At 38.7% G+C, this 9,812-nt stretch overlaps 1 long non-coding RNA gene across 1 annotated transcript; it reads right to left on the bottom strand.

The window, feature by feature from the left end:
* Nucleotides 1-3,934: 3,934 nt before the first annotated feature.
* On the bottom strand, nucleotides 3,935-5,549 carry LOC144666055 (uncharacterized). Its single transcript, XR_013573107.1, has 3 exons — nucleotides 5,415-5,549; nucleotides 4,894-5,187; nucleotides 3,935-4,095 (listed from the first exon to the last, which is right to left on the bottom strand). It is a non-coding gene; the product is annotated as an uncharacterized LOC144666055 (long non-coding RNA).
* Between the last annotated feature and the right edge of the window lie 4,263 nt (nucleotides 5,550-9,812).

Raw genomic sequence — 9,812 nt, forward strand, 5'->3', positions numbered from 1 at the left:
ATATACCAAGTAAGAACAAAACGTCATTTGTGAGCGCAATGCTTATATACCAAGTAAGCACAAAACATCATTTGTGAGCGCAATGCTTATATACCAAGTAAGAACAAATCGTCTTTTTTGAGCGCAATGCTTATATACCAAGTAAGAGCAAAACGTCATTTGTGAGCGCAATGCTTATATACCAAGTAAGCGAAAAACGTCATTTGTGAGCGCAATGCTTATATACCAAGTAAGAACAAAACGTCATTTGTGAGCGCAATGCTTATATACCAAGTAAGAACAAAACGTCATTTGTGAGCACAAGGCTTATATACCAAGTAAGAACAAAACATCATTTGTGAGCAAAAGGCTTGTATACCAAGTAAGCGCAAAACGTCATTTGTGAGCGCAATGCTTATATACCAAGTAAGAACAAAACGTCTTTTGTGAGCGCAATGCTTATATACCAAGTAAGAACAAAACGTCATTTGTGAGCGCAATGCTTATATACCAAGTAAGCAATATACCATTTGTGAGCGCAAGGTTTATATACCAAGTAAGAACAAAACGTCATTTGTGAGCGCAATGCTTATATACCAAGTAAGAACAAAACGTCATTTGTGAGCGCAATGCTTATATACCAAGTAAGAACAAAACGTCATTTGTGAGCGCAATGCTTATATACCAAGTAAGCAATATACCATTTGTGAGCGCAAGGTTTATATACCAAGTAAGCAATATACCATTTATGAGTGCAAGGTTTATATACCAAGTAAGAAAAAGACGTCATTTGTGAGCGCAAGGTTTATATACCAAGTAAGAACAAAACGTCATTTGTGAGCGCAAGGCTTATATACCAAGTAAGAAAAAAACATCATTTGTGAGCGCAATGCTTATATACCAAGTAAGAACAAAACATCATTTGTGAGCGCAAGGCTTATATTCCAAGTAAGAACAAAACGTCATTTGTGAGCGCAAGGCTTATATACCAAGTAAGAACAAAACGCCATTTGTGAGCGCAAGGCTTATATACCAAGTAAGAACAAAACGTCATTTGTGAGCGCAAGGCTTATATACCAAGTAAGAACAAAACGTTATTTGTGAGCGCAAGGCTTATATACCAAGTAAGAACAAAACATCATTTGTGAGCGCGAGGCTTATATACCAAGTAAGAACAAAACATCATTTGTGAGCGCAAGGCTTATATTCCAAGTAAGAACAAAACGTCATTTGCGAGCGCAATGCTTATATACCAAGTAAGCTTAAGAATAAAACGTCATTTGCGAGGGCAAGGCTTATATACCAAGTAAGAATAAAACGTCATTTGTGAGCGCAATGCTTTTATACCAAGTAAGAACAAAACGTCATTTGTGAGCGCAATGCTTATATACCAAGTAAGAACAAAACGTCATTTGTGAGCGCAAGGCTTATATACCAAGTAAGAACAAAACGTCATTTGTGAGCGCAAAGCTCATATACCAAGTAAGCAATATACCATTTGTACGCGCAAGGTTTTTATATCAATTAGCACAAAATATCATTTGTAGGCGCAAGGCTTATATATCAAGTACTGAGCACAAAACGTCATTTGTGAGCGCAAGACATATATTTTAATTAAGCACAAAACATCATTTGTAAGTGCAAGGCTTATATATCAAGTAAGCACAAAACGTCATTAGCGACCGCAAGGCTTATATATCAAGTAAGCACAAAACGCCATTTGCTAGGGCAAGTCTTTTATATCATGTTAGCTCAAAGCGTTATTTGTGGGTGCAAGGCAAGTTTATCAAGGAAGATTATAACATCATTTGTGAGCGCAAGGGTGGTATATCAATTAACCTAATAACGTCATTTGTGATCGAAAGAGTAATATATCAAGTATAAAGCTCAAAACGTCTGGCGCAGAGCGTGATCGTATATTTCAAGTAAGCTGAAGACGTCATTTGTGGGTGCATGGCAAAAGCAACATGAAGGGTACATTCGTCTCTTTTTAGTGCGCAGAAACTGTTACACGTAAACTAAAAACGTACTTTCGAGCTGAGGGTAGCGACATTAAAGAGTAGGTTAGAAAAGTCTTGTTTAAGCGCGCTGTTACTGTAACAAGGATGCTTAAAACGTCATTTTTTTGCTCCAGGCGATAAAACTAGGCTAGAAATGTTATTTGTAAGCTCATCAGTGGAAACTGTAACAAATAAGCAAAAAAAGGTCATTTGTGTGCACACTGCAAATATAACAAGCTACAACCATCATTTTGTGAGCGAAAGGAAAAGATAACAAGTAAGCACCAAACATCGTTTCTGAGAGCACGGCAGCAGTATAAAGTAAGCTAAAAACGTCATTTTGGAGCTCGCGGAAACTGTAACGAGTAAGCAAAAAACTTTGTTTGTTAGGCCATGCAAATAAAAGGAAACGCTAAAATCGTCATTTGTGAGCGCAAGAAAAAGACAACAATAAAAATGAAAACGTAAATTGTGAGCGCACGAAAACTGTGATATCTAAGCTGAAACCGCTATATGTAAGCGCAAGAAAAATACAAAAGTGTAAGCTTAAAACGTCATTTGTAAGCCCCTGGTGGGGGGGGGGGGTACTCCCATAAATTTCGGATAGGGGTGTGCCGCTAAGGTTCTTAAACCCTGACCCTATTTAAGGATAAAGAAAGCGAAAATTGATTTTTTAAGGCCCAAAACCGAAAATACCCTATTCAAGGGGAGGAGAAGCGTTCCGTGACGACCCAACCGTGCACGGCAGGACACAAATCTTTATAAAATCGCTTTTCTAATACCTGAAAAGAAAATTCAGTTTTAAGATACCTTTTTTTCGTTTAGCTGGGCGTTTATTTTAGTTAATAGAATTTAGGTACCCTATCTAAGGATCACACCGGGAACACATTGCCAAAAGGAGCAAAAATGATACCCTATTTAAGGAACGAGGACCTCAAAAACCATACCCTATCGGGCGGCACATACCTATATAGGCCACATATGGGAGTACCCCCCCCCCCCCCCCCCCCCCTCCCCCCCGCGGTGGTGAGCGCGCGGGAACAGTAAAATATGCTATACAATCCATTTGTAGGGCAGACCATCAGTAACGTAGAAACGTTCTTTTAACGCAAGTGGCAATTGTTATAAGTAATCTGAAACCGTTATATGTGAGTGCAAGGCAGATATATCTTGAAAGCTAAAAACGCCATTTGTGAGCGCATGAGAACAGTATCAAGATCGAAATAAACGTTCTTTTAACGCAAGCGGCAACTGTTATAAGTAATTTTGATACGTTATTTGGGAGCGCAAGGGGGTTGGGGGGGATGGGGCTGTATGATTTGGCGTCGGCAGAAATTTTTCCAATCGCTTGATTCACAAATAATTTTTCTTGGGGTACGTGTATGCATGCATGGTATTTTTTCGGCTGCACCTTTCTTCACTATTTTGTTTTTGTGGTTGAATGGGGTTGGAAAAGAAGGCATTACATTGTTAATCAAATTGTTAATACTTAATTGTAAAGTTGTAATACAGTGTAGCAACAGTCAACTCCCTCTCTTATAGACGTCTTAATATTACGGATACCCTGTTATTACGGACAGAAGTCACGTCCAGGCGAATAATATTTCTACTGAAAATAGCTCCTGCTACTTATGATTATCTCGATTTCAGAAACAAAATTGTGGTCTCGAAGGTTTCCGTTAAAGTGGAAGTTGACTGTATTTAGCACTGAAGGGAAAAACAGTGAGAGTAGACTGTTCACAGTCCCCCATTTTTCCGTGAAGTCGTAAAGATCGTTCGTTCAGTCTGACGGGCAGCCATCTTGGTTCACAAACGCGAGCGAAAACTGGGGAGAGTGCTAAAGCCCCGTGGGTGGGGCGGATCTGTACGACTTTACGGAAAAAAAAGATGGCGACCCGTCGGACTGAACGATCGATCTCTACGACTTTACGAAATAATAGGGGACTGTGAACAGTCTACAGTGAGAGGGGGACCCCGTCCCACTTATAAAAGGAGTCAGGCCTGTTCCTGGACTTTGCTCTCTTTCAAGCCATCATAGGACATCCATTGGCCCCATACAGATATCTTGCAGGTGTAGTTAAGGCTTGAGAAGAATGTGAGGGCATTGAGCTTGTATCTGAAATGAATGAATCAAATTATGTGTTATAGTAAAGAAGATACTATAAAGCGGGAAATTTATTGAGTAATACTCATATGAATGTCAACATTGCATCAAGGTGGTGTTTAGCTTTTTTTTTAGTAATTGTACCATTATTTAATGGTATTATTTAATGGTATTTCTAAATTACCTTTTTCCAAGGAATTGAATTAGCATAAGAAAGTCTTTTTCTGTAAGGCCACATTAGGTACACCAAAAGAAACAATGTTGCAGCATCTGGGAAGTGACGATTGCCGTATTTATTCGATAAAGCGCCCTGGGCGCTTTTTTAAATTTTTGGAATTTTAGAGTGGGCGCTCATTCGAGTTGGGCGCTATTCGAGGCTGGGCGCTATTAATTTCACCATTTCAGCAAGAGTAGTAATGCAACAAAACAACAAAAAAACAAACCTGATATGACCAAAGAGATTTTAACTGTTCACTGAAGCTTTCTGTAAAATACTAACAAAACTCGGTCTTCGGGGAAGTCTCTTATTAATACTAAGTCGATCTCAATTTCATTGATACTCCTCTTGTGCACTTCAGTTTCTTGGGGGGAGGGGGTGGGCGCTTATTAACTTTTCCTACCTTCAGGGTGGGCGCTTATTCGAAGTGGGCGCTTATTCGAGGTTGGGCACTTAAACGAATAAATGCGGTACTTTGGGCCCTCATGATCAGACCATCACAGTATGCACGCTAAACCAGCCTGGGCATAGGAATGGATTTAGAAATATATTATTGTCATATTGGGTGAATGAAGAATTAAAAAATTGCTTACATATTTCCACCACGACCACCATTCACTGTTGTTGTCCGAAAATAAAAAGGTGCACCAGGGGGTACTACTTGTCCAGTTAACCGTGGCTGCATTTCGTCTGTTTGCCACACACACACTTTTTCTGAAGTCAGAAAACAGAACAGCCAAACCACCTAACCCAATTTCACTGACCCGCTGCGCTAACGGTTAAAATAACCACAAGTAGAATGCTAATATTCTATAACGACACCATCATGATTCTAAATAGCAAAAATGACATAAAACAAAGTTGCACCTTGCTCTTCCATTTTGCACCTGAGGCAAACACGTTAAAGAAAAACATAATTAGATTATCATAGATAAATGCATTGAAATAATATAATGTTACGTGGCTCTAATGATTGTAAATGTTAAAACTCTTGATGCCATCACTGTAAACCTCACTGTGATTAGTGAAATACAAACTGCCAAACGATAGAACAAAGAAGCTGGTAATGACAACAATTACTTTATATAATTTCATCTTGGAAGGTCCAACATACCAGAGATTTAAAACCATGACTCCATTTCCAGGCGGGACAATCTTGCTTGCTTCGTGATTCTCATTATCATGGTTGTTATTAAACAAAAAAACAAAGATTGTTAGAAACAGTCCAGAACTAACTACAATTTTTGTAAAGTTATATTCACTTTCTACTAAAGCTTGTCATAAAAGATCATCTACTACACGTGGAATGTATCTGACATAATTAACTAATATATATCACGCTAAAATGTTACTGTTTCCAAAAAAGACGCAACAATTAAACCAGGAGAAGAGTCGTTGTCATTTGTTAAACAACGCTAAAGAACACTTACAATGTCTGTTTTTTCCTTACTAAGAACCAAAAAGACGGAGATCGACTTCTATTGCTGATCAGTTGACGAATCAGGTAAACACGTGAAATACCAACTGAAATGAGCCTTGAAAAAACGTGTTATATTTGGGGAACCTGACAACTTTCACCTGAGCGCACAACATGACTGGGAAATTTGAATCAAACAAGTGCACACAAACCCTTGCATGGGATACTGGTGATCAGGAATTTTGGACTTGATCCCATCACTTAAACCTCAGGTTTGAATACAAACTGCCAGTAATTTAGTTAATTGACATTAACAGAGAGAACAAAGAAGCTAGTAATGACAACAATTACTTTAGATAAATTTATCTTGGAAGGTCCAACATACCAGAGATTTAAACCATGACTTTATTTCCAGACGGGGCAATCTTGTTTGCCGTGATTCTCATTACCATGGTTGTTATTCCACACAAAAAAACAAAGATTGTTAGAAACAGTCTACAACTAACTACATAAAAGATCATACACATGGAATGTATCTGACATACTTAACTAATATATACCACGCTCATGGTGCTGTTTTCAAAAAAAAAACACGCAACATCAGAAAGTCCCTTGTAACACAGCGGAAGGTTTGATCTTTTCCTTACTAAGAATAAACGGAGATCGATTGTATCTGACAGTTGAGACAGATAAACACGGAAATACCAGCTAAAAAGAGGCTCGGATGGAACTTAAAATGACCTAGAGAATGTTTTTTTGAGGAACTTGAAAAATTTAACCTGAGCGGACAACATGACTGGGAAATTTGGTTTATACAAGTGCACACAAACTCTTGCCTGGGATACTGGTGATCAGGAATTTTGGACTCTCATCGACTCTCATTTAAACCAAGCGGTTTTCATATAACCTACTATAATCATCGAGCCCAAAAAAACGCAGCCGAAGAAAACCTTCGGTGATTTTACCAAATATCCACGAAAAGTGTTGCATGAACCAGGATCAGCCAAATCACCTAACCCTATTTCACTAACCTGCAGTGTGCTTACGACTAAAAAAAAACAAGGAGAATGCGAATATCGTCTTGTACTGCTGGTCAATTGACGAATCAAGTAACTGCATGAAATACCAACGGAAACGAGAACTCCGACGGAAATTAAAATGGCCGATAGAAAACGTGTTATCTTTGAGGAACTTGAGAACTTTCACCTGTGCGGTCAAAATGACTGGAAAATTTGGATCACACAAGTGCACACAAACCCTTGCATGGGATACTGGTGATCAGGAATTTTGGACTCTCATCAACTCTCATTTAAACCAAGCGGGTTTTCATATAACCTACTATAATCATCGAGCCCAAAAAACGCAGCCGAAGAGAACCTTCGGTGATTTTACCAAATATCCACGAAGAGTTTTGCATGAACCAGGATCAGCCAAATCACCTAACCCTATTTCACTGACCTGCCGCGCTTACGACTAAAAAAACAAGGAGAATGCGAAGATCGACTAGTATTGCTGGTCACTCAGTCGACGAATGAAGTAATTGCATGAAATACCAACGGAAATAAGAACTCCAACGGAAATCAAAATGAGATAGAGAAACTTGCAATCTTTTTAAAGCTTGAGGACGTCTACGTGAAGCGGTCAACAAAACCTTGAACTTTGTCTTAGACAGGTGCAAACATAGCATAGGATACTGGTGATCAGGAATTTTGGACTCTCATCGACTCTCATCTAAACCAAGCGGTTTTCATATAACTAAATATAATCATCGAGCCCAAAAAACGCAGCCAAAGAGAACCTTCGGTGATTTTACCAAATATCCAGGAAGAGTGTTGCATGAACCAGGATCAACCAAATCACCTAACCTTATTTCACTGACCTGCCGGGCCTACGACTAAAAAAACAAGGAGAATGCGAAAATCGAATTGTACTGCGCATACTGATCATTTGGCGAATCAAGTAATCGCATGCATACTAGGCACAAATAGATTGTGCTCGGCAACTTTTGAGCAACTTTTAGCGTTTTGAGCAACTTTTTGTAGTACCAGCAACGTAGGGCAACTTTTGCCTTTCTTGGCAACTTTTGAGCAACAAATTGATATAAAAGCGATCCAAACCATAAAAGGTCGTTTCATTGTGAAGGATTTTCATCTTTTATTTTTATTTTTATTATTTTTATGTTTTATCTATTTTTGAAGTTATGTTGAGTTTAACGAGTACATTGATTGCAACAAAGTATTTATATTTCTCATATAACAATGGCTTTTTGGCCTCTTTTCATAAGAAGCCAGAGCCCGATTCTTATTGCACGCACCAGGGACCCCTTTTCGTCATGGAAACGAAGACGCTTTGAGCTCAAGTAACTAATCCCTAATTAGTTTCACACATTCCTTTGCGCACCAAGAGTGTGTACACTAATCCAATCTGTCAGATCATCTGTCAGCGTTGTCCATTTCACCAAAGATCAGTTTTCGCGGCAGATATGAATTTGGAAACCACGAACATGATCAATTTACTTTATTTTCGTCCGCGACAATGTGTCGATACTAAGAATCTCCGCCATGTTAGTTCGTATTTTTTCGCCATTGCTTGTCGTAAAAACGAAATGGTACACCTTGAGCGATCATTTGTGCTGCAAAGAACCAAGAAAGTTCGAGAAAACAGTGTGTTTACCCTGTTCACCGACGAAATTCGGCGATTAAAGTTCGAAGATCTACGCGACTAAAATGGCGGGCATGTACCAGAGTGGTTTGGCAGACGAAGCTGGAGAGGTCCGGAGAATATTATGTGAGGACGTCTTTCGCAGTGCTAGCCGGAGATTCCGCTCGAAGAAATATTTCTGAAGTCGAATATTTTCGATCGAATGGATTTTTATTACTGATTAAAATGCGCCATAAACAGATAAATATGCGAGTCGACGTCTTGGACCACAAATCAAGTTCCGAAGACCGAACTGTTGACGCGGAAGACCAGGATTCCTCAAAATCGTGTCCATTGATCGAAGAGGAGGAAACATCTTCGGTACAAACAAAAAACTTGAATGAAATTTGTTGCCCGTCAAGCACAAGAAGCCCGCCAAGAACAAACAGCGCGCCAAAATGCTCGACGCTAACCACCGCCACAACTTAATAACGTCCCAGACCATTCTACTGCTTCTTCCTTTCAAGATCACCTCGAAGTCGGACTTATCAATTTCAGATTTTGCAAATGCAAGTTGTGCCCCAGCGACGAAGAAAAGGAGAATACGACTGAAAGTGGAAACTATCTTGAGCCGATGTCGAGAAATTATGCAAAGGTCGTGGGGAGCCATCGGGCGAATTGATTACCCTTTCTATTACAGTGGATGGAAGAAAACATACTGTGAAGTTTAAAGGTGAATTAATACTCAAGGTTTGTTAGAATCCATCGATAGGAAAAAATGTGACCAAAGTGTTATTAGGAATTAAGGGTTTCCTCTCCCTAGTATTATAAGTATTATAAATAATATTATAAAAAAGGACTTAAAAAAATTAGGAATTAAAGGGTTTCCTCTCCCTAGTATTATAAGTATTATAAATAATATTATAAAAAAGGACTTAAAAAATCGTTTAAAACTGTTCGAAGTGTTATTAGGAATTTAGGGGTTCCTTTCCCTCTGAAGTTTTCAGGCGGCGCGCCCAAGCTTCTTTGGTGACGAAATCGACTTATTTTAATGTTTAAAGTATTCTAAGAAAAGGACTTAAAAATCGTTGAAAACATCTGAAATTGTTTGAAGTATTTTTTTAGGAATTTAGGGGTTTCCTCTCCCTCTGAAGTTTTCAGGCGGCGCGCCCAAGCTTCTTTGGTGACGAAATCCACTTATTTTAATTTAATGTTTAAAGTATTCTAAAAAAGGACTTAAAAATTGTTTAAACATCTGAAATTGTTTGAAGTATTTTTTAGGAATTAGGGGTTTCCTCTCCCTCTGAAGTTTTCAGGCGGCGCGCCCAAGCTTCTTTGGTGACGAAATCCACTTATTGTAATGTTTAAAGTATTCTAAAAAAGGACTTAAAAGTTCGTTTTAAACATCTGAAATTGTTTGAAGTATTTTTTAGGAATTTAGGGGTTTCCTCTCCC

The sequence above is a fragment of the Oculina patagonica genome, chromosome 9 (assembly GCF_052425735.1).
Source record: "Oculina patagonica isolate OP01 chromosome 9, crgOcupat, whole genome shotgun sequence".
Lineage (NCBI taxonomy): Eukaryota > Metazoa > Cnidaria > Anthozoa > Scleractinia > Oculinidae > Oculina > Oculina patagonica.